Source organism: Urocitellus parryii, chromosome 8 (genome assembly GCF_045843805.1).
Source record: "Urocitellus parryii isolate mUroPar1 chromosome 8, mUroPar1.hap1, whole genome shotgun sequence".
Classification (NCBI taxonomy): domain Eukaryota; kingdom Metazoa; phylum Chordata; class Mammalia; order Rodentia; family Sciuridae; genus Urocitellus; species Urocitellus parryii.
Window position 1 is genome coordinate 48,953,937 of NC_135538.1, and position 14,475 is coordinate 48,968,411.

The 14,475-nt window shown below is 36.8% G+C and overlaps 1 non-coding gene across 1 annotated transcript; it reads left to right on the forward strand.

Moving 5' to 3' along the window:
- Positions 1-8,320: 8,320 nt before the first annotated feature.
- LOC113187343 (small nucleolar RNA SNORA38) lies at positions 8,321-8,451 on the forward strand. Its single transcript, XR_003301409.1, has one exon. It is a non-coding gene; the product is annotated as a small nucleolar RNA SNORA38 (small nucleolar RNA).
- The last annotated feature ends 6,024 nt before the right edge of the window (positions 8,452-14,475 follow it).

Sequence of the window (14,475 nt, forward strand, 5' to 3'; positions counted from 1 at the left end):
AGAACAGAAGAACAAGGAGTTGCTGTTGGCTTGATTTGAACCAGTTGCCTAGAAGGTTAGGGGGGCTTAATTCTGGAAGAGAATTAAGCCAGCATCTTGCAAAGGTTTGGCATCTCAGTCATAAGAGTGCTTCCCTTGCTTTGTCTGCTGAAGTCTGCATACCAGGATTTTGATGAGAGTGCCCTCATTCTGGTGCTGAAAGGAATTAAAATGAAGGAGGTGTCCTTAGTTTCTTGATGCAGGCCTCATGCTCAGTAATTACTGGTCCATTTTTTTTTTAATTGGGCACTTAGATTGCTCTCATGTTTATAGGTTGCTTATCCAAAATGAATGCTAAGTTATAAAAGCCTGCTTACCCAGTTTTCACATTTACTAGGGTTTTGGAGCTTGCTAGTTCTCTTCTATTTTCATACCTACATTTTCCAGGTAAATCTCTCAAATCCCTGTTTTCTAATTGTTTAATACTTTAATTTGATGCAGTCAGAGAAAATTTTGAGATATGTACCCAGCTTTGACCATCAGGGGATCTACCTAGAGTAATAGTAATGATGATTTACCATACACTGAGGCTCTACTTCTTGCCAGACACTGTGAAAATGTTCTACTTATATTATCTATTTTACTGTACATAAGAATCTTATGAGATCTGTTTTACAGAAGGCAAAACAAGATTTAGGATGTTAGGTAATTTTCTCTACATGACATAAGTAGTTTGTGGCGAGTGTTAGGATTCCATTTCTTCACATGGCTATACCCAATGTAGCAATTTTGCTCTAACTGAAAATTAATTTGAACTTCCACAGAAAGTCACTGTTTTGAAGTATAACATAAAATTATGTATTTCTTTCTCTCCCTTTTTTAAAGAAAAAGTTCCCTGATGTCAGTGAGAAACTCTGATGAGCTGCTCTTTTGTTTTGTTTATAAGAGGAAATGTGAACTTTGTGATCGTTCTCCACATTCTTGCCACTTCCCTAAATCAAAGAGGAAAAAAAAAGAGTCACAAAAGCATGACTGTAATGCATGTTTTTATATCAAAAGGTCAAAATCCCAAAAATCCTTTAGTTTGCCACAAGGAAATAGAGGGAAGAGAACATTGTCACAAAAAATACCAGGAGTTGTGAAAAATAAATAAATAAAAGGAGTATTGCAGGGGATGGAGAGGAAAAATCGACACTTTTTTTCTGGGTTCTGATAGAGATCTGATGATTTCAGAAGAAATGATCCCAGTAAAAGACTGAAGGCATTTGGATTTGGTTGTGTCAAAATTCGACCTACAACATAAAATTACAAATTACAACCACCATTACCACCATCACCATCATTATCACCACCATCACTACCACCATCGTGACTACCACCATCACCACCATTGTTTTCACAATAACCACCACCACCATCACCACATCACTCTCACTACCATCATCACCACCGCCACCACCACCACAGTCCTTCTCTCCTTAGGTCAAGCAGATATGCAACCTTTGCTGTAGTTTGTGTCTATACCCCAGAGCCAGGTGGAGAGTTAAGTGAGTTATTCAAAATTTCAAGTCAAAAGAAAATTGGTTTGGTTTTATTTACCTGGTAATGTATTTGGAAGACTGAATCATCTTTGCTTAGTAAAAATAGAGTTAGTTTATGTTTAGGCAATTTCAATTGCTCATTATTTCTCAAACTTTTTAGGTATTAGACTTTCTTCTGCTTATGTAAGAAGTGGTTCCTCAGGCACTTCACAGAAGAAGAAATATGATCAGTCAAAAATGTTCAACATCTTTAGCAACTAGAGAAATGCAAATTAAAACTACACTGAGATTTCATCTTGCTCTAGTCAGAATGGCAATTATCAAGAATACAAGTGACAGGGGCTGGGGTTGTGGCTCAGTGGTAGAGAGCTTGCCTAGCATGCATGAGACACTGGGTTCGATCCTCAGAACCACATAAACAAACTAAAGAAACAAAATAAAGGTATTGTGTCCATCTACAACTAAAAAAATATTGAAAAAAAGAACACAAGTGACAATAAATGTTGGTGAGAAAGTGGGGGAAAAGGTACACTCATACATTGCTGGTGGGACTGCAAATTGGTGCAACCACTATGAAAAGTGGTATGGAGATTCCTCAAAAAATATGGAATGGAACCACCATTTGATTTAGTTATCCCACTCCTGGGATATACCCAAATGACTTAACAGCATACTACAGTGAGGCAGCCACATCAATGTTTATAGCAGCTCAATTCACAATAGCTAAACTGAGGAACTAGCCTAGGTGCCCTTCAACAGATGAATGGATAAAGAAAATGTAATATATATACACAATGGAATACTACTAAGCTGTTTTAGTCAGCTTTTTCACTGCTGTAACTAAAAGATCTGACCAGAACAATTGTAGATGAGGAAAAGTTTATTTGAGGGCTCACAGAGGTTTTAGTCCATAGAAGGCTGGCTCTATTCCTTGGGGCTAACAGTGCAGGTGAACATCATGGTGGGAAAGTGTGGCAGAGGGAAGCAGCTCACATCATGATTAGGAAGCAGAGAGAGAGTCTCCATTTGCAATATACAAATATATACCCCAAAGCCACGCTCCCAATTCCCACCTCTTTCAGCTATACCCTACCATTTCTGTTTACTACTCAGTTAATCTCTATTAGGGAATTAATTCACTGATTGGGTTAAGACTCTAACAACCCAATCATTTTTTTCTCTGAACCTTCTTGCATTGTCTCACACATGAGATTTTGGGTTCACATCCAAACCATAACATCAGCCATAAAGAAAAATGAAATTATGGCATTTGCCAGTAATTGGGAACTGGAGACTATGAAGCTAAGTGAAATAAACCAATCCCCCAAAATCAAAAGTTCAATATTCTCTCTGATATGTGGATGCTAATTCACAATAAGGGGAGGTAGGGTAGGGAAGAATAGAAGTATTTTGGATTAGACAAAGGGGAATGAAGGTCAGGGAGGGGATATGGGAATAGGAAAGATAGTAGAATGAATTTGACATTACTTTTCTTATGTGCATATATGAATGAAATAAAAAAAGAAAAAGAAAAAAGAAGTGGCTTCCTATTCTATGGTAAGCGAAGGGCTGAGGTCTGAGATTTGAGTTTTAGGTCACTGACAATGTTGGGGAAAGATATAAACATGGGTTCTCTACCTTAACTGAACATGAGAATAACCTAGGGAGCTTTAAGAAGTATACCATGGCTTGGTCCCATATGAGGTCATCTGAATCAGGATCCCAGGGATGGAACGTAGGAGAGTATTTTCTGAAAGTTTTGTGTAGTGATTTGAAAGCAGTATGGTCGAGAAACATTGTGTTCCTCATAGATAACATCATGTTGATTGTGGAAGGCACATTTACTTTCTGGGTCCCTGAGCTCTGCATCCCTGATTTCAACCAAATATTTGAACAATAAATTGTGCCTATACTGAGCATGTACATTTTACCTCCTTGTCATTCTCTAAACAACTCAGTGTAACAGTTGTTTACATAGCACTTACATTGTATTGGGTATTAAAAAGAATCTAGACATGATTCAAAGTGTATCATGGGGATGCACATAGATTATATGAAAGTACTGTGGCATTTTATGTAAGGGACTTGAGCATCCACAGATTTGGTATCTATGGGGTCCTGGACCCAGTTCCCTGTAGATACCAAGGGATGGCTGTGTAAAAAGATGGAGAATACTTCCAGATGCTTTGGTGGGCCATGGATATTTGACTTTTAAAAGCAAAAGTCAATAAGAAATGTGTAGATTTATCTTTTTGCCTTTTTTTTTTTTTTTTATTCACAAGCACCGACACATCTCAGAATAGTTCTCAAGTTGTAAAAGTAAATCTTAAAACACAAAAGTTTCTTTGGGAAGATGAAAGAAAAAAATCTCTATGTTCTGATGAGTAATACTGAACAGAGGACCACACTGACCCCAAAAGCATATTTTGCAGTTGTTCATGCATTACTCTCACAAAGTCCCTTTGTTTTCTACTTTGCTATTTGCACAGATACAGTAATTTCCTATATCTTTTTGGTAGTTTAAAGTAGTGGTTCTCAAACTTTATTGTGAATTAGAATTACCCAGAGAACTACATAAATGCAAATGTCTGGGCCCTGTTCCCAAAGTTCCTGATAGAGTGGGTCTAGAATAGGAGCAAATAATCTGTATTTTAACAACTTCCCAAGAGGGGCTGAGACTACTGGTCTTGGTACCATAATAAACTATGGTTGAACATAATTGCTTGTCCCTCCAAACCTTTTATCATAAATAGTAAAGAATACATGTGAATATTAAGTATGATTCTATCTCATTTCATTGTTTTTGTTTTATTTATTTATTTGTCTTATTTTTTGTACCAGGGATTGAACCCCCAGGGGCGCTTAACTACTGAGCCCTTTTTATTTTTTATTTTGAGACAGGGTCTTGCTAAGTTTCTTAGGACCTATTTAAATTACCGAGGCTGGCTTCGAATTTGCTATCCTCTTGCCTAAGCCTTTCTCTGGGGTTACAGGCATGCGCCACTAAGCTTGGCTGTTTTTATTTTTTGTGGTACTAGGGATTGACCCTAAGAGTGCTTTACCACTGAACTACCTCTCCAATTCCCTTTAGTTTTCATTTTGAGACAGGATCTCCCTACCTTGTCCAGACTGGCCTTGAACTTGCAATCCTTCTGTCTCAGCCTCCCAAATCTCTGGGATTAGAGGTGTTGTGCCACTACTTCTGGCTGATTCTATCTGATTTCAAAAAGGATTTGAACAATTATTGAAAAAGTATGCACAACAGGTTAAATTTTAAAATTTAAAAAAAGTGGGAGTTCATAACCCACTTCAATCTAATGTATGAAATATGATATGTCAAGAGCTTTGTAATGTTGTGAACAACCAATAAAAATTAAAAAAAGAAAAAAAAAAGTAAAGAATTTTGGGTGAAAAGTAAGACTTGATAGTAAAATAAAACTTAATAGCATAGACATATAGGAACTAATTATTTTATGCTAAAGAAATAAAATGTATTTATTTATCAAAGTATAGATTTGAGAGTATCAATTCTGTAAAGCAAATCTTATTTCCAAGCTTTTTTTTTCTTATTGCTGAACTGCTTTGAAACTTCAATAACAACATTTAGCTGTTCTAAAATGAAATGAAAATGTAAAATTGTTTGGCTAGCCCGTGTTTATAATAGCCAAGGATGAGAGGTTCCATTCTGCTGTTTTTCATGTACATAGATTGCTTTCAAGCAGAACAAGAGAAAATGGAAGGAGCGGAGATACACTCGGGGTACTTAATAAAGCTGTATATAGGAAGATATGCTAACCTGAAGATAACTAACCTGAAAAAAGGATTTTTTTTGGAGACTTGAAATTTTTGGACTCATTATCTATGCTGGAACACAAAGTTCAAAGTAGGAGGCAGTCTGAGCAAACAATGCAAGCCAAGTAGAGACTGTAGTCCCTGATCTGGCTTGCTGTTTAAAGGGGTAACCACAGCCCACTGCTGTCTGATAGTTGATTTATCCAGAGAAACCAGAAATTAAATTCTTATATAAAATGTCACGAAGTTGCCAGAAATGGTGGCACATGCCTTGGAATCCCAGCTACTTGGGAGGCTGAGCCAATAGTATCTGAAGTTTGAAGCCAGTTTCAGCAACTCAGTGAAACTTCATCTCAAAATAAAATATAAGAAGGGCTGGCGTGCAGCTCAGTGGAAGAGGACCCTTGTTTTGATCTCTAGTACTGAGGGGGAAAAAAGATTAAAATGTTACAAATTTTAAATGTTGACAACAAATTAATTTAAAAACTAAAACTATTCAATTTAAAATATTTGTGGGCCAGATTTGGTTTTGCTAATTTGCAAATTCCAGACAATAGTGACTAAATTAACCTGGTTAATTAAAATTAAAACTCCTTTGCACTCTGGGCAGGTCTCATCTACTCAGATAGCTCATCAGACCAGAGCCAAAACAATTTGTCAACTCTTACTTGCTTGTCTTTAGCTTGGTGGTTCTCGAAGTGTGGCCCTAAATCATCAGCTTGTTAGAAATGCAAATTATCTGGCCCACCCAGCCCTGCCAAATCAGAAACCCTGGGAACAGAGCCAGAGATCTGTATTTTAACAAGCCTGTCCATGTGACTCTAAGGTCCACCACAAGTATGAGAGCTGTTAATTTACTTGAAGAGAACTTCAGGCAGCCTCATCAAACCAGCACAGGGCTACTGTGTGGGTAAGATGAGTTCCTTACCAGTATCCCAGAGCAGAGCTCTTCAATCCTGTGACATCTCAGATGGGGATGGAGTTATGGCCTTGTTGATAGATAGATACTATGATATATATATATATATATATATTTTTTTTTTTTTTCTTTTTTAAGATAAAATTCCAAAGTAGCATGGAGACTCCTTTGTGAAGTTTGCTAAAGAATAGTGGCCAGTTCAGAGACTGGTGTCAGATGGCCTTTTATTCATTCTGGCCGACTTCTCTAGACATTGTTGGTGTCACCTAACAACGTTATCTCTTTTCCTCTCTTAGCTACCAAACGTTGCCTACTTTCCAGAGCAGCCCTTGAATATTTTTGAGGATAATTAGCCTGTGAGTATAGATAAAGATCCTTCCTTGGACCTACTCATTTGGGGAAATAGTTTCAATTATATAAATAAATGTCAAAATACATCTACAGGAGGACACTAGTTCTGAATGAAAAGAATTCAGTTTTAAATCAGTATTTTTTCCAATATTCACATGTGTGGCAACACATGCCAGCAATTCAACTAAGCTTGCTATTTTTATCCTTATGTTTGACATCTTGTAGATTAATATGAGTGAGGTATCAGAAGGATGGGTTGGCACTAAGGAGATGTGGTTTCTTGTGCCATGTCTGTCTCTGCTCATCTGTGCTTTCCTGGACTGGCCAATTGTGAGGCCCCTTTTCTCAGTCTGTGAAAAGACTTGCACTGAATGATATCTGAAAGCTTTTCAGCTCTGGAAACATTTGATGATATTAAGGGCTTAGTGTCATGTGGGTTCTGAGTCTTAGCCGAAGCTTCTCTCGTTGTTTGGCTATCTGTGGATTCTGTATTCACATGCGTTCCTTTTAGATCACATGCTATGAGCTCATTTACTGAGCTTTTATAGTAATACTTAAGCATTTATATATTGCTTTTCATCTTCAAAGCACTTAACATACTTATGAGTCCTTCCAGCAACACTTTGAGGTAACTAAGTAGTATTACAACCAGGGCAAGAGAGAGAGACAGAGACCGATATATTGAGTGATTTATCTCTGGTTAATGGAAGATATACTAGGACAACACAATTAAAAGTAAAATATTATTTAAAAAACCAGAGAGAGTAGCCAGGTGTGGTGGCACACACCTATAATCCAGGCTAAACAGGAGGCTGAGGCTGGAGTGGTAGATTGTCCAGTGTTCAATCCCCAGAACTAAACCAAACCAAAACAAACAAAACAAAAAGCAAACAAAATCAGAGAGCGTGTTATGGCCAGCATTAAACTTGCTTCCCTGTGTCATATTTGGTCTTTATATGAAAACCCTTCTTCCTCTGAACATTCTTAGAGTTAAGCTTAGTTGCTCCTCCCAGCTCTACTTCAGGATTTTCTCTAATCTTTGTAGGATGAAGGCGTTCTGATGTTGTCTGCTTCCTTGAAGGGTAGAAGTCACACCTTGTACAAGCACGGTGCTCAGTTCATAACTGAAGTTGGCTTAGAGGGATGGTGATATGGGTCCTTTCCTATTTTAATCGGTCTAATCAAAATCAGAAGGAAATATATCTGTTGTAAGAAAAGGAAGGTTTCTATTGCAAGAAAGCACCAAATCTTACATAGTGCATGTTTCTGGATGCTGGTTTGCAAGTTTGCAGTCATCTACTCTTTCTGTAGCTTACTAGAGGGGAAGGCCTTTAAAAATAATGCCTAACATATGCCGAACTTTGGTAACCTTTGCTGGTTAAGGAAAATTTAACTCTGAACAGGATCTATAATCAGAGTCCAAATAATGAGGCAATTGCTTAAAAATTTAGAGTCTAGTTTGAGAATTCATAACCTGACGCTGGAAGAAGAGTGAAAAGGGCTATGACAGAGGGATGGCAGAGAGATGAGGGTAAAGAGAGAGAGAAGAACTTGAGTTCTCCAAAGGAGAATTGTTACCGCATAAGAATTTCACTTGGGGAGTATCCATCCAGAGACCTCTGGAAATAGGTTAGTACTGAGAGATGAATGCCCCAAGTACCTATATGAACAATTCCCTTTCTCTAAATTTGATTACTGTCATCATAATGCTAAGTATTTTATTTAAAAATTAGTTCAAACCTCCTACAAAGGCACGTCTTTGGTTTCCTGTCTTTGGAGATGTAAGAATTGGAAGAAAAGATATATGGACTTGGAGAAGTCTAGGGCCAGCTTGCTCCCTTCCGGCTCAGGATTAATCATCCCACATAGAAGAAAATGAATGAATAAATAAATAAAAATTAGTTCAGATTAGACTTATTTTGCCATTTGCTTTAATCTAAGAATTCATTTCTCTGTAAATTCCTAACAGTATATGACAGTTTTAGAGGTAGATCAAGGAGTCGTAGAAATAATCTATTTATGTATAACACTCTATGTTCCAATTAAAAAAAAAAAGACACCTGAAAGTGGTTTATCAATATTCATGGTTGACTGGGAAAATCCACCTCTGCCTGTGTTTTTAAGTTGTTCAGTTTTCTCCTGGTGACTATTTTTGAGCATCTGCTCTGATACTTGTTGTAACTGCTCAAGAAAAAGCATTGTAAGAAAAAGCATTTGTCTCAGAAAATAATGTTTTTGTATCCATTGACTTATGAAACATCATTTTCCAAAAGTACTGAAATTTGCAGTCAGGTGAAGATACTTTGCAGAGGAGGTAGGGAGAGAGGGGCTCCTATTTGTTTCTTGCTGATCTGGTTCTGGCCCTAGAGCCTGGAGGTCATCTTAGTAGGCTCTGGAATCTGATGTTTTCTTTTGATGCGGGGTGATAGGACTTGAAGGTGACTTTCTCATGTTCATTTACTCATGATGGACTTGTTTCATAGTTGCTTCATAATTTGTAGTGTGAAATTAAGAATAGATTTTTTTTTTTAAATTGGATAGTTTTGGAGAATTCTGGGGGCTTAAGACATCCACCATCAGTAATGAGAAGGTTTCTCAGTGAGAAAAGAATCCCCATTTAAAAAGCAAGCAGGCAAATCTTGTAAGTTATTTCATCCTGGCAGCAATAGAGCCAGGGAAATTGTATTCATTAGTGACTGGAAGTCACATGAAGTCCTCAGGTCTCTTTTTCTTACACAACATTGAAAGAATGCTTGCAAATTTTTACTTTGCAATTCTTATTTTTCATGACATTGCAGATGTCCAGGTGGAAGTAATTTCTCTTCGGTCCATAAATCTGGTCCTTAACAACTTACTACACTCTGCTTTGTATTTTGATTAACTGTCTACATATCTTATTTGCTGTATTAAATTTAATCTCTTTGGGGAAGGAACCAGATTCTATTAATCCCTCTATATTCCTATGTGGCTATAATTCTGCTTGTATATAGTAGAGACTTGATATATATGATTCATTTGTTCTATTGTTATTTTATTTAATCTGCATATATTGAAACACCTCCCCTTTTACCAATTAGTTCCTGCTGTGATGTATCTGTATAGTGCTCCTTACTAGAAAAAATCCCTACCCTAGTGTTCAAAATATTTTATACTTTAGATCTATAACAATTAAAAAAGAAACACAGTACTGTCCTTATCCTGTCTAGCCATTAAGTAAAAAAAGTGTGAAACAATAGAGTTGGAAATAAATTATTTATCCAATTAGGCCTTTGCCACAAAAAGAAATGCAAAATGCTATTATTTCTTCCATACTGTAGGAAATATATCAGAATACCAAAATATAAATTGGTATATTCCCAAATTCTTCTCACATACTTACTCTTAAAAGGATGCCAGAAAGCCTCATTCAGAACCCATAAATTTCAATAGGATAGAACATGCTTCATTGGAATTTTGCTTAACATTATTGTGAAATGCAGTATCAAAATAGCCCAACCCATTTCTCTAGAGTAAATTAAAAAAAAAAGAAGTAAAAAATTATTAAAGCTGTAGCTATATAAATGTTAAACAAACTTTGAAAACTAACTTAACTAGCCTGATTTCCTAATTCTGCTCAACTACACTGACCCTTAAAATCTTCTTTTTGCTTTAAAAAATTTAAAAATATATAATATGATTCCTTGGCTCAAAAACCAAATTATATAAAAACTATTAAGAAATAATTTTTCTATCGTTATCCCTTCTCTGCTGTTTGTTTCCACTAAACATTTCTTGACAATATTTTTATATTGTATATAAAATTCTCTTTCATAGCCAGAGTGTTGGTTATAAGAATTAATGTAATCTGTAATCAATCTGTAGTGTAATCTGCCTTCTATTGGTATACATTTAGGTTGTTTCTAATGCTTTGCTATTATAGACAATGATTCAATGAATAAATACAAGAGCTATTTTACAAATAGGCAAAATACGTCAAATTAGAATTGCAGAAACACAATTTTTTTCCTTTTCTTTATCTCTCTTTATCAACTTTTTCTTTTATGTCTTCTGAATTTAAAATTTATCTTTGGGTACAGTATCAGGTATAGATTAGTAAATTATATTTTGACATAATGAGAAAAAAAATTAGATGAAGCTTTTCTATAGATTAGAATAAAAACTGAATCCACCTTTTAAATAAATGGCTCAGATTGTTGTCTACATTGATTATTTCAATGAAAAATCTACCCCCATCCTCCAGTACTAGGGATTGAACTCTATCACTGAGCTACATCCCCAGCCCTTTTTGTTTTTTATTTTGAGACAGGATCTTACTAAGTTTCCCAGGCTGGCCTCCAACATTTGATTGTTCTTCCTCAGCCTCCCAAGTCACTGAGATTACAGGTGTGCACCCCAAAGCCTGGCAAATATCTGGATTTAAACATCACTTTGGGAGGGAAAGGGCTCAAGCAGCAAATGAAAAGGGGCATGAAGTAGCTCTGTAGTAGTGTGAGTTCCTGAAGCTCCTGGACAGATTTTTACTGGAGGGGATAGAAAGCAGGTGTCAGATGTTGACAGAATTTGCCATCACTTTTAAAGGCCTACTTAGTGAAACCAAGTGTGAAAGAGTTCACACGTTCCTGAGATAAGACTATATGTTGGAGCTGTTGCTGGAACACTCTATCTCAGCCAAGATAACAGGCACTTGAAGATGGCCAGGACTATAAGAGCATTTGAAAAAGGGCAAATCTCATGCGGTCCCCAGCTCCACAACACCCTGTTCATGCCAGAAGAACCGCTCCTGGCCAGTGTGGTCAGTAATGATCACAATGAATGAAAGAGGTTCCTGGACTATTAGTAACCTTGAACCGCCCTCAGCATAAGAGCAATTAAGGAAAAATTAATTGGACAAAGCTTTGGTCATGGAGTAAATTGCTTTTGCAGATGTTCTAAATATCATAGTAAAGTATACTATGTAGTTGTTTATGCTGGTCATTTAAGGAACTCTGAAAATAAGAAGAGACAACTGGACTAGAAAAAGAATCCAGATTTATTTCTTGTTCTGTCCTTAGCTACCTAAGTGTGTTAGACTGAGCTAATCACTAATTCTTTTTGGTCTTGTTTCCTAAAATATTCACTTTTGATCTAGTGATGGAAACTATAAAATCTCAGTGGTTTACAAAAGTGAAGAATAAACAAAGTGTGTTTTTTACTTTCTTGGCATGTGATATGGAGCTGATGCACGTCCCCTCGGAGTGCCCTCTTGGTTGCATGCTGAACGGGCTGTCCTTCCAAAACATGTGAGCTTCTGGCGGAGAGAAAAAGACAGGGAGTCAGCAAACCTCATGATGACTGTGAAAAGCTTCTGCTTGGCCATGTAGGTACAGCTCTCCTTTACCTGCCAATGGCCAAGCCAGTGTCAATAGGCATTGCATGCTACCTGACAATGGGTGCAATCAATGAATCATTTCATAAAAAAAGGAGGGTAATATTTGGAAACAGTGATACAATCTTCCCTGGTTCTAATTGTAATTTTATCACTGCTTCCTGAATTACATCACAGCACTCTAATTTTCAGAGATTAAATGGGGCTTAGATGATCTTCACCATATTTTCTGTTCTAGAAATAGTCATTGTGATTTGTTGTTAGACTGTCAGGAATGCTGCTTCTGGATTGTGGTTACCCAAAGGAGGATCCACTTTAGATCTATTCCTATGAATGCTTATGGTATACTTTATGACAATTATCACTGGTTATAGTTCATTAAATTATCTTATTTACTTAGATGTAGAAGATGAAATTTAGATTATTATCCAAGTATGTTAAATTCTCTGGCACAAATAGTCATGCATATATAGATATTAATTTTTAAACTCATTTGGCAGCACAAAACATTTTTCTTCTCTTTTGGCAGTACTGGGGATTGAACCCAGGGCCTTTCACATACCAAGCAAGTACTCTATAACTTATCTATACCCCCACCACTTATTATTTTATTGCAAGACAGAGTGTAGCTAGATTTCCTAGACTGGCCTTGAACTTGGGATTTTTTTGCCTTTCTCCAGTAGTTGGGTTTATAGTCATGCCACTGTGCCCGGCTAGTATAATGCTTCTAAAATTATAAGATATTGAAGACACAACAATTAGAGCTCTTGAGAAATTAGATAGGCTTGGATGAATATAATTTATAAAAGAGTTTCATGAAAAAATTAATTGTAATTAGAAACTATCAAAATATGATTTATATGCAAATATATACTTGACATTAGATAATCTTATAAATGTATGCTGAAATTACAAGTTCAGACACTTAACAGAGAAGTAGTCATAGTACAAGCAAAATGCAGTGCCACTTTCTGGGTAGGTGGAGACTACATAGCAATTGCAGATCAAGAACTCTTTATTGGATTTTAAAGCCCAACTTAAACCTTCCCTATCATTTAGGATTGACTGCATGTGACTAAAGAACCACAATTAGCAAAGATTTAACATGAAGAGATTTATTATATATAGTTCTTGTTGACATGGCTCAATGGTTGAGTGTCCATGGGTTCGATCCCTGGTATGAAAAAAAATTAATGGAGGTAGACAGTATATTGTAATGAACATACTACAAAATAGTCTTGAAGGTATAGCTCCTTTCAGCTCATGTTTTTTTTAATTATTTTTAGTTTTAGGTGGACACAATATCTTTATTTTATTTTTACATGGTGTTGAGAATCCAACCCAGTGCCTCACGCATGCTAGGAGAGTGCGCTACCACTTGAGCTACATCCCCAGCTCTCAGCTCATGGTTTTAAATGTAGTGCTTTCTTCATGTTTCTTCATGTTTCAAGATATCAACCAGAGCACGGAATGATTGTCAGGTGGCAAAATAAGGACAGGAAAAAAATGCGTTAAGGTATATGCAACAATATTTGCATTAGTTGCTTTGAAGCGATTTTATTGAAGCTGCCACTCAACATTTCTCTTATGTCTTACTGGTCCCATAGTCACACTTCATCTACACAGGAGGAAGGGAAAATAATTCTGTTTTGGGTGGCTTGATAGCCAGTTAAAAATTGGGCATTCTACTACTAAGGGAGAAGTGGGCAGGCTCAACTTGGTAGAAATGTGATATTAGAAAGCAGCAGTCTTATTCATATCTTCTCTGTCCCCTGAAATTCACTGCATCCTCAGATACTATTGCCATCTAACCAAGCTAGCAACTGATGGCGGGTTCACAAAGTCTGACTACATCAATAACTTAGCAAACAACGCAGAAAGCATGCAAGCACACAACATTACCTTTTCAAAATCTGGGATGGCTCTTGACCTTAGGGGTCCATTGGAACGAGAAAGAGCCACCTGAATTCTTTATTCTTATATAAGGGGGAAACACAAAGGGAAGTTCCATGGAATGTTCTTTCCAAATAAGGTGAAGAATCAGGTTTTTCAGGGGGTGAGTCTAGTTTCCTGATGTCTTGTGGTCAGTAGATTGATTGACATCTTGGCAAGTCACACCCATCTCAGGTGCTGTTTGAGATCATAAGGCAAAGCAAGCGAAAAGGACACAAACATTCACAGCCCAGACAGAGCAGCAATGTCAGTCCAGTCCACTCATGCACTCAAAGTGCTCACAGCTCATGCACACAGCCCAAGGTTGGCCTGCAACATGCTACATTTGCACTGACCTGTGGGTGTCTCATTCGGGAGACTTGTTTATCTTGAATGATCAAAGAAAATAGTAGGTTTGTTTTTGTCTGCCATAAGAAAATACTGTAGACTGGTACCTTATAAACAACAGAAGCTTGTTTCTCACAGTTACGAAGGCTGGAAAATCCAAGATCAAGGTATCAACAGTATCTGTGAGAGCTCATTTCTTCACAGTCAATGCCTTTTAGTTGTGTCCTCACATGGTAGAAGGAGACAAT